Source organism: Schistocerca serialis, chromosome 2 (genome assembly GCF_023864345.2).
Source record: "Schistocerca serialis cubense isolate TAMUIC-IGC-003099 chromosome 2, iqSchSeri2.2, whole genome shotgun sequence".
Classification (NCBI taxonomy): domain Eukaryota; kingdom Metazoa; phylum Arthropoda; class Insecta; order Orthoptera; family Acrididae; genus Schistocerca; species Schistocerca serialis.
Window position 1 is genome coordinate 325,512,827 of NC_064639.1, and position 10,090 is coordinate 325,522,916.

Consider the following 10,090-nt stretch of genomic DNA (forward strand, 5'->3'; position numbering starts at 1 on the left):
AGTGAAGCTTCTGGGTGCCTCGCTTTTTTTCAGGCAGTGGTTACACTTTCTCATAACTTCTGATGCATAATTACACTCATGTTCGGAACGATTAGAGATAGGACGACCACATTCACAGGACATATTCATTAGTATGTTCTGCAAAAATGATTAGCATTTGAACGATACCGACCCTCGGGTTCAAGGTCAACATCGATATGGCGGCGTAACACCACCTGTTGGTAAAATGTGCCTTCGGCTCTCGTTTTTGCTATAAAGCAGAATGAGCAGAAAGGCAGGATGCCTCATAGAGGTATGCGCGGACCATACCGTCAAATCAGTGAGTTTGAAAGACTGTACATTATTGCCACGAGAGAATGTGATGCTTCCATCCGAGAAATTGCTGCTTGTGTGGGTATATAAAGTGCGTCGGCAGTGCAATGGGTGTGTGCAGAATGGTTTACAGAAGGTCTCAGAACACGACGAGATGGGTCAGGTTGCACCACACAATCCCGCCCCCCCCCCCCTCCCCGGAGAAGATCGACACCTCCGAAAGGATTGGAGGACAGATCTGCGACCTCCCCGGCTCTGGCGGTACAGTGGAACAGCGTAACACATTGTACTCTATCAGGGTTGACAGTCCGTCGCCGTTTTATTATGGCTTAGGTTACCTTTGACGAATGTGCAGAAGCATGCTGGATGTCGCTGGTGTCTGAAACGACGTCACTGGACACAGGAATAGCTTCAGATAATGTTTTAGGACGAATCCAGGATCTGTATATTTGAAAATTGTGACCACATTTTGGTTCGCTGCAGACAGGGACAATGGTTCAAAATGGCTCTGAGCACTGTGCGACTCAACTTCTGAGGCAATCAGTCCCCTAGAACTTAGAACTAATTAAACCTAACTAACCTAAGGACATCACATACATCCATGCCCAAGGTAGGATTCGAACCTGCGACCGTAGCGGTCGCTCGGCTCCAGGGACAATGGCCCCACAGTGACTGCTTCGCACAAGATATACAGTGCCAAACCAAGACCTAATGGTGTTGGGCGCTATTAGATACAATCACAAATCACAGATGGTGCACGTCTAAGGCACTGTGACCAGTGTTACCTACGTTAGTGACATCATGTGACCTGTAGCCATCCACTTTCTGGACAACATACTAGACGCCATTTTTCATCAAGACAATGCACGACCACATGTTGCTGCACGAACACGTGCCTTCATGGTGTCACAGGATCTCAGCGTTTTGTCCTGGCCCGCCAGATAACGAGAACTGGCGCCAATCGACAATGTGTGGAATACGGTGAAACGACGGGTGCAGCGCTGTGACCCATTGCCAGCCACCACAGATGAACTTTCGAACGAAGTGAACAAGCTTGGATGGCTATAACACAGGACGCCATTCGCGTCTTATAAGGGCCGATGCCATCACGCACAATTGGTTGGTTGGTTATTTTGGGGGAGGGGCCCAAACGGCATGGTCGTCGGTATCATTGGATTAGGGAAGGATGGGGAAGGAAGTAGGTCGTGCCCTTTCAAAGGAAACATCCCGGCATTCGCCTGAAGCGATTTAGGGAAATCACAGAAAACCTAAAGGAGAATGGCCGGACGCGGGTTTGAACCGTCGTCCTCTCGAACGCGAGCCCAATGTGCTAACCACTACGACACCTCGCTCGATCATCACGCATGGCACGACAGACCCTGTGCCTACTTTTTTTAACAGGACACACGCTGAACCTAGGTGACTGGAATGCTAATCATTTCTGCATAACTTACTAACGTACATGCGCTGTGAACATGAACGTTCTATCTCTGGTCGTTCAACGTGTTCTGTTTTTTTCTGAACAGTGTGTATATACGGAAATATTATCTTTGTTTTATAAGTCATGTAGCTATGTAGTCCATAACCCGTGGTCTAGGGATAGCGTCTTTGATTCATAATCAAAACCTGTTCGATCCCCGCCACTGCCTAAATTTTGATAAATAATCCGGCATAAGAAGTCAGCCTCATTCTGCCAACGGTCTTGTCAAAGAGGGCGGAGGAGCGGATAGAGGTTCAGGGCACTCTCTTGTCCTAGGGGTGGGAAATTGCCCCTAAAGGCGGAAGAATCAGCAATGATCAACGACATGAGGATGCAGAAGGCAATGGAAACCACTGCATTAAAGACATGTAACGTGTATCCACAGGACATGTGGCCTGTAATTGAAGAAGTGTCATGATGATCTCTCCATTGGCAAAAGATTCCGGAATAGTCCCCCATTCGGATCTCCGGGAGGGCACTGCCAAGGGGGAGGTTACCATGAGAAAAAGATTGAATAATCAACGAAAGGATAACGTTCTACGAGTCGGGGCGTGGAATGTCAGAAGCTTGAACGTGGTAGGGAAACTAGAAAATCTGAAAAGGGAAATGCAAAGGCTCAATCTAGATACAGTAGGGGTCAGTGAAGTGAAGTGGAAGGAAGACAAGGATTTCTGGTCAGATGAGTTTAGGGTAATATCAACAGCAGCAGAAAATGGTATAACAGGTGTAGGATTCGTTATGAATAGGAAGGTAGGGCAGAGGGTGTGTTACTGTGAACAGTTCAGTGACCGGGTTGTTCTAATCAGAATCGACAGCAGACCAACACCGACAACGATAGTTCAGGTATACATGCCGACGTCGCAAGCTGAAGATGAACAGATAGAGAAAGTGTATGAGGATATTGAAAGGGTAATGCAGTATGTAAAGGGGGACGAAAATCTAATAGTCATGGGAGACTGGAATGCACTTGTAGGGGAAGGAGTAGAAGAAAAGGTTACAGGAGAATATGGGCTTGGGACAAGGAAAGAAAGAGGAGAAAGACTATTTGAGTTCTGTAACAAGTTTCGGCTGGTAATAGCGAATACCCTGTTCAATAATCACAAGAGGAGGAGGTATACTTGGAAAAGGCCGGGAGATACGGGAAGATTTCAATTACACTCCTGGAAATTGAAATAAGAACACCGTGAATTCATTGTCCCAGGAAGGGGAAACTTTATTGACACATTCCTGGGGTCAGATACATCACATGATCACACTGACAGAACCACAGGCACATAGACACAGGCAACAGAGCATGCACAATGTCGGCACTAGTACAGTGTATATCCACCTTTCGCAGCAATGCAGGCTGCTATTCTCCCATGGAGACGATCGTAGAGATGCTGGATGTAGTCCTGTGGAACGGCTTGCCATGCCATTTCCACCTGGCGCCTCAGTTGGACCAGCGTTCGTGCTGGACGTGCAGACCGCGTGAGACGACGCTTCATCCAGTCCCAAACATGCTCAATGGGGGACAGATCCGGAGATCTTGCCGGCCAGGGTAGTTGACTTACACCTTCTAGAGCACGTTGGGTGGCACGGGATACATGCGGACGTGCATTGTCCTGTTGGAACAGCAAGTTCCCTTGCCGGTCTAGGAATGGTAGAACGATGGGTTCGATGACGGTTTGGATGTACCGTGCACTATTCAGTGTCCCCTCGACGATCACCAGTGGTGTACGGCCAGTGTAGGAGATCGTGTAGGAGATCGCTCCCCACACCATGATGCCGGGTGTTGGCCTTGTGTGCCTCGGTCGTATGCAGTCCTGATTGTGGCGCTCACCTGCACGGTGCCAAACAGGCATACGACCATCATTGGCACCAAGGCAGAAGCGACTCTCATCGCTGAAGACGACACGTCTCCATTCGTCCCTCCATTCACGCCTGTCGTACCACTGGAGGCGGTCTGCACGATGTTGGGGCGTGAGCGGAAGACGGCCTAACGGTGTGCGGGACCGTAGCCCAGCTTCATGGAGACGGTTGCGAATGGTCCTCGCCGATACCCAGTGTCCCTAATTTGCTGGGAAGTGGCGGTGCGGTCCCCTACGGCACTGCGTAGGATCCTACGGTCTTGGCGTGCATCCGTGCGTCGCTGCGGTCCGGTTCCAGGTCGACGGGCACGTGCACCTTCCGCCGACCACTGGCGACAACATCGATGTACTGTGGAGACCTCACGCCCCACGTGTTGAGCAATTCGGCGGTACGTCCACCCGGCCTCCCGCATGCCCACTATACGCCCTCGCTCAAAGTCCGTCAACTGCACATACGGTTCACGTCCACGCTGTCGCGGCATGCTACCAGTGTTAAAGACTGCGATGGAGCTCCGTATGCCACGGCAAACTGGCTGACACTGACGACGGCGGTGCACAAATGCTGCGCAGCTAGCGCCATTCGACGGCCAACACCGCGGTTCCTGGTGTGTCCGCTGTGCCGTGCGTGTGATCATTGATTATACAGCCCTCTCGCAGTGTCCGGAGCAAGTATGGTGGGTCTGACACACCGGTGTCAATGTGCTCTTTTTTCCATTTCCAGGAGTGTAGATTACATCATGGTCAGACAGAGATTCCGAAATCAGATACTGGATTGTAAGGCGTACCCAGGAGCAGATATAGACTCAGATCACAAGATAGTAGTTATGAAGAGTAGGCTGAAGTTCGAGACATTAGTCAGGTAGAATCAATACGCAAAGAAGTGAGATACGGAAGTACTAAGGAATGACGAGATACGTTTGAAGTTCTCTAACGCTATAGATACAACAATAAAGAATAGCGCAGTAGGCAGTACAGTTGAAGAGGAATGGACATCTCAGAAAAGGGCCATCACAGAAGTTGGGAAGGAAAACATAGGTACAAAGAAGGTAGCTGCGAAGAAACCATGTGTAACAGAAGAAATACTTCAGTTGATTGATGAAAGGAGGAAGTAAAAGCATGTTCCGGGAAAATCAGGAATACAGAAAAAAAAGTCGCTGAGGAATGAAATAAATAGGAAGTGCAGGGAAGCTAAGACGAAATGGCAGCAGGAAAAATGTGAAGACATCGAAAAAGATATGATTGTCGGAAGGACAGACTCAGCATACAGGAAAGTCAAAACAACCTTTGGTGACATTAAAAGCAACGGTGGTAACATTAAGAGTGCAACGGGAATTCCACTGTTAAATGCAGAGGAGAGAGCAGATAGGTGGAAAGAATACATTGAAAGCCTCTATGAGGGTGAAGATTTGTCTGATGTGATAGAAGAAGAAACAAGAGTCGATTTAGAAGAGATAGGGGATCCAGTATTAGAATCGGAATTTAAAAGAGCTTTGGAGGACTTACGGTCAAATAAGGCAGAAGGGATGGATAACATTCCATCAGAATTTCTAAAATCCTTGGGGGAAGTGGCAAGAAAACGACTATTCACGTTGGTGTGTAGAATATATGAGTCTGGCGATATACCATCTGACTTTCGGAAAAGCATCATCCACACAATTCCGAAGACGGCAAGAGCTGACAAGTGCGAGAATTATCGCACAATCAGCTTAACAGCTCATGCATCGAAGCTGCTTACAAGAATAATATACAGAAGAATGGAAAAGAAAATTGAGAATGCGCTTTAATTTGAGGAAGAAATTTCTGAGGATGTACGTCTGGAGTACAGCATTGTATGGTAGCGAAACATGGAATGTGGGAAAACCGGAACAGAAGAGAATCGAAGCATTTGAGATGTGGTGCTATAGACGAATGTTGAAAATTAGGCGGACTGATAAGATAAGGAATGAGGAGGTGCTACGCAGAATCGGAGAGGAAAGGAATATGTGGAAAACACTGATAAGGAGAAGGGACAGGATGATAGGACATCTGCTAAGACATGAGGAAATGACTTCCATGGTACTAGAAGGAGCTGTAGGGGGCAAAAACTGTAGAGGAAGACAGAGATTGGAATACGTCAAGCAAATAATTGAGCACGTGGGTTGCTAGTGCTACTCTGAGATGAAGAGGTTGGCACAGGAGAGGAATTCGTGGCGGGTCGCATCAAACCAGTTAGTAGACTGACGACCAAAAAAAAAAAAAAAAAAAAGCTATGTATTCATTTGCCTGTCCTTTGAGACCACTAACAGGTCGCTTTTCTATTTCAGTGTGCGTCGTGTCTTTAAAAAACAATAGTTAGTGGGTTACAACCAGCTCCTTTTGTCGCTACCCCGTGAAGCCCGCTAATTGCTTTCTCCCTCCACTCACTACCTCAGGAGAATCACTCTGAACTACGCTCCTTTCGAAAGCGACTCTACCGACCACTCAATGTTTTTCACTACAAGGCCCTTGCTACTCTTATGCTCCGTACTGTGTAATTGCATTAGCTGAAAATACAGTCATACTATTACTTAATTTAGTTATATGTGACATTTTGAAGAAAAAATTAGAAGCTGTAGTGTTCAATTATTTAAACATTAAAAAATGGGAAGCTGCGCGCAACCAGAAAGACCATCATAAACCATACATCCACATCAACATTCCACAAGTCACCTGTTGTGTGGCCGAGGGTACTTAGTGGTTCTCGTCCGCTCACCCGCTGCTAGTGACATTCGCAGAAGGTACGTGGGAAAACGACTGGCTGTAAGTCCCTGTCTCTGATTCTCTCATTACGGTCATCTCACGAGACTTATATGGGAGAAAATAATACTATTAGTATCTCCATGTTCGGCGGATTCTGATTCCACAACTGTATCTTCACTTAATGAAATGACGCTCGCTCCTGTTGCTAATAAGAACTTTATTAAGTCCGTGAAGGATTTCGGCCTTTACTTTACAAAATTTTCAAGATGATCTGAAAATACGATTTTCAATTCGTAATATGATGCATACATAAATACATTTTCAGAGAAAAGCGTCATGTACACACCATGTGTGAATCTCAACCTTCACTCTTACGTCCTTACGTGGCATTAACACAAAGCGTGACTTATACTAAACCTGTGGCTTTTACAAAATTTACTGCCCTGATTATAAACCTGAGTTCATCAGGCAAGCGAGAGGGAATTTTAATAGGAGGTAGAAGGAACACACAGATTTAAAAAGAAAAGAAACATGGGAAGTAAATTCACCTTCGCAGCTCACTTCATGCAAGAGAGTTACATAGTTCACAGTGCCGAAAACAATCTCGTAAATTTTCACACACCTGAAACAATCCAGGTAAAGATGCTCAACTAGCAATGTACACCAAGAAACACCAGTTTCTTGGACATTTGCTTCCACGTTATTGACAATTTTCTTTAAAAATTGACAACTTCTTTTCCAAGGTCGCAGCTGTATCCAGAGTTTGTAAAAACGTTTCTGTAAGCAGTCCGCGATCCACTCAAGCTACGCTAGCGCCTTTTAGAGTTCCCTCTGTTTTACCCACTGGTCACTAGATGACGTAACTTTACACTCAAATTGGACAGCCCGTCCGCTACAACTGTTTTATGCCTGTATTAAATTTGAAAGATTTACTTTTAAGCGTTTATAGGTAAAGCATGTAATAAGAAGCTTCGAACATGTCAGAATATAGCTATTCTTAAAGCTAATGCATGCCAATACTTTAATGTATCGAATTATACAGTTTTGTAATCACGTCACGCCCATTTTTATCACGATGTCATTGGGCACATATTTTGTTATCGACCTGACTTTCAATTTACTTTATAATTCCACGTTGCTTCTCTATGGCTTAATGTTACGTATATACTCTTTCTTTACTTTGAATGTACACGTCTAAACTGCTTTTTATCTCATTTTGTACAAAAAATTTATATTTCCATCATATAACAATGGCAGTTTCAGAGCCACTTGGAAATGATGTTATGTAAAGGCTTCTTAGCAACTGGAGCGGCTTTTTAAATAAATAAACAATAATAATTTGTTGTTCGACTCATACTAGAACGTACGTTCAGAAAATTTCAGCAGTGAGTCACTCCGTGACGCACAACGCCTTTCCTGTAGCGGCTGTCACGGCACTCAAGAAACAGTCGAATAGGTATCATGTACGCCTTTACTTTCGCGAATGTCCGTACGATCGCGTGAGGCCAAGCTGACTCTGTTCTCCACGAGGCCCAGGTATATCCTCTGTTCCTTGACTTCAGTACGCTGTTCGGTTACTCTTCGTGTTTAAGCCTAATGGACAAAATTTGAGTACCAGCCCTGCTTTGTGTTTAGGCTGAAGAGTTACGAGAAAACACAACGTCTTTCTTAACGCAAATAAATCTTCAAATGTAAAAGTAGCACCAGGCATATCCCAAGGACCATTACAGCACTCAATGTTTGTCTTCACTTAACTAAACATCTGTTTCCTTCAGGGTTGATTATGGTGAGTCCCCAAATCACTGGAATGCTTGATTTCGGTCACCGCCCTCGACTCCCGCCATCAGGTGACTGATCTCGCTGTTGTTTCCATCCAAGCTCCGCAACTTTCGCGCTGCTCGGTCGGTGTAGTACATCCCACAACCGTTGTAACAAGGTAAAATATACTTGAAGTACTGGCGACAGGCAGCGCCGGCTTTAGGGTGGGGCGACTTGGGCGGTCGCCCAGGGCGCCGGGGCCCAAGGGGCGCCACGTACTAAACGCATGTAAAAAAAAATTACAATTTACAATCACCCATTTCGCGAAACTAAAATATTATTCAACATACGTCGCTAATCTCACGAATGCGCGATGAATTCGGGGTAGCAGAAGAGAAATCATGCTGAATGCAATCTTCGTATTGTCTGCAACCATCCATGTTTGACGCGGGCTAGCACGGGCTCTACCAAAGCGCCTCTCTTATTTGTTTCAAGAACTGCAACAAGGAAGAGCCCATGCAGCCGCGCCATCTCTCGTTTACAACAGAAACTACCGGTCGCTCCAAATAAAAGAAAATACAGACTGTGAAATATACATTACATTATGATTTAATTAATACGAATGTATTTATATCGAATATTTGTGACTTAATGACTCATGTACATTAATTAATAGATCATGCAATGCGTGCACTGCATTCATAGAGAATTCTCCCCTAACTTACTGAAATAATACAGCGGCACACAATGTTTGTTAGACTGCATATGTTGGCAGCGCTACGATTTGCACCCGCATGTCAGTAAATGTCAGTAAGAGTCGGAGGCAGCGGTCATGTTTTCGTGGCTGAATAATTGTGAGTGAAACGAGTGTCGTGACTGTGTCAACATTTTAATTTTCTGGTAGGTGCGAAAAACATTTTTATCTTTCAGTTCAGGTTTTTTTCTAGTTACGTCTACTGATAGGTGAATTTCTTTATTTGTTATAGATCGAAATAGAGCAGTGTCCAAGGAATAATTTGTCAAATTATTAAATCATGCCAGAAGAGAAGGAAATGATTAAAAAAAGCTTTCTGGTTCAGAAAATCGGAAAAGAAAAGCTGAAAAAGAAAAAGTTCTTGAAGAAACTAAAAAGCACATGAATATTTATAAGTACCTTAAAGGAAATTCTAAGGCAAATACTTCAGATATTGAATCAAAAGTCCATGTATCAGCAAATATTTCTTCAGACTGTGAACAATTATACACAAAAAATATACAATCACCTATTGAAGGTGATCAAATTGACCAGCGCAGTACATCTTTGCATGAATCCTCTGATATTTCTCCAAGTCAAAATCAACACATGACATCTGTGGTCGATGAAAGTATCAACGTTCTTGCAATAAAAGAATACAATGTTTCTGATGTAGGTACGTGGCCAAAAGTACTTAATGGTAGAGATATAGATCGCATTATAATATGTGGACCCTCACAAGTATGTCTAAATAAGTTTCCAAAAGATGAAAATGGGCGTCATTTCTCTTCAACTCATTACACAAGAAAACTATCAAACGAAGAAACTATCAGACGACGGTGGCTAGTTTATTCTGTATCAAACGACAGTGTCTTTTGCTTTTGTTGTCGACTGTTTGATTTAAAGTCAACTACTAATTTGACTACCACTGTGGGTTTCAGAAATTGGAAACATTTAAGTGAAGCTCTGAAACTGCATGAAAATAGTCCTAACCACAAAAAAGCATTTACTCAATGGACTGAAGCTGAAATCAGGTTTAAAGTTGGATTAACTATTGACAAGGAAGAACAAAAGCTAATTTCTAAAGAAAGTTTACGATGGAGCAATGTGCTTCAAAGATTGATGCACATTACTTTGTATTTGGCTGAAAATAATATGGCATTCAGAGGGTTATCAGATAAATTATTTACCCCAAATAATGGAAAATTCTTAGGTCTTGTACAGTTATTGGCAAAGTTT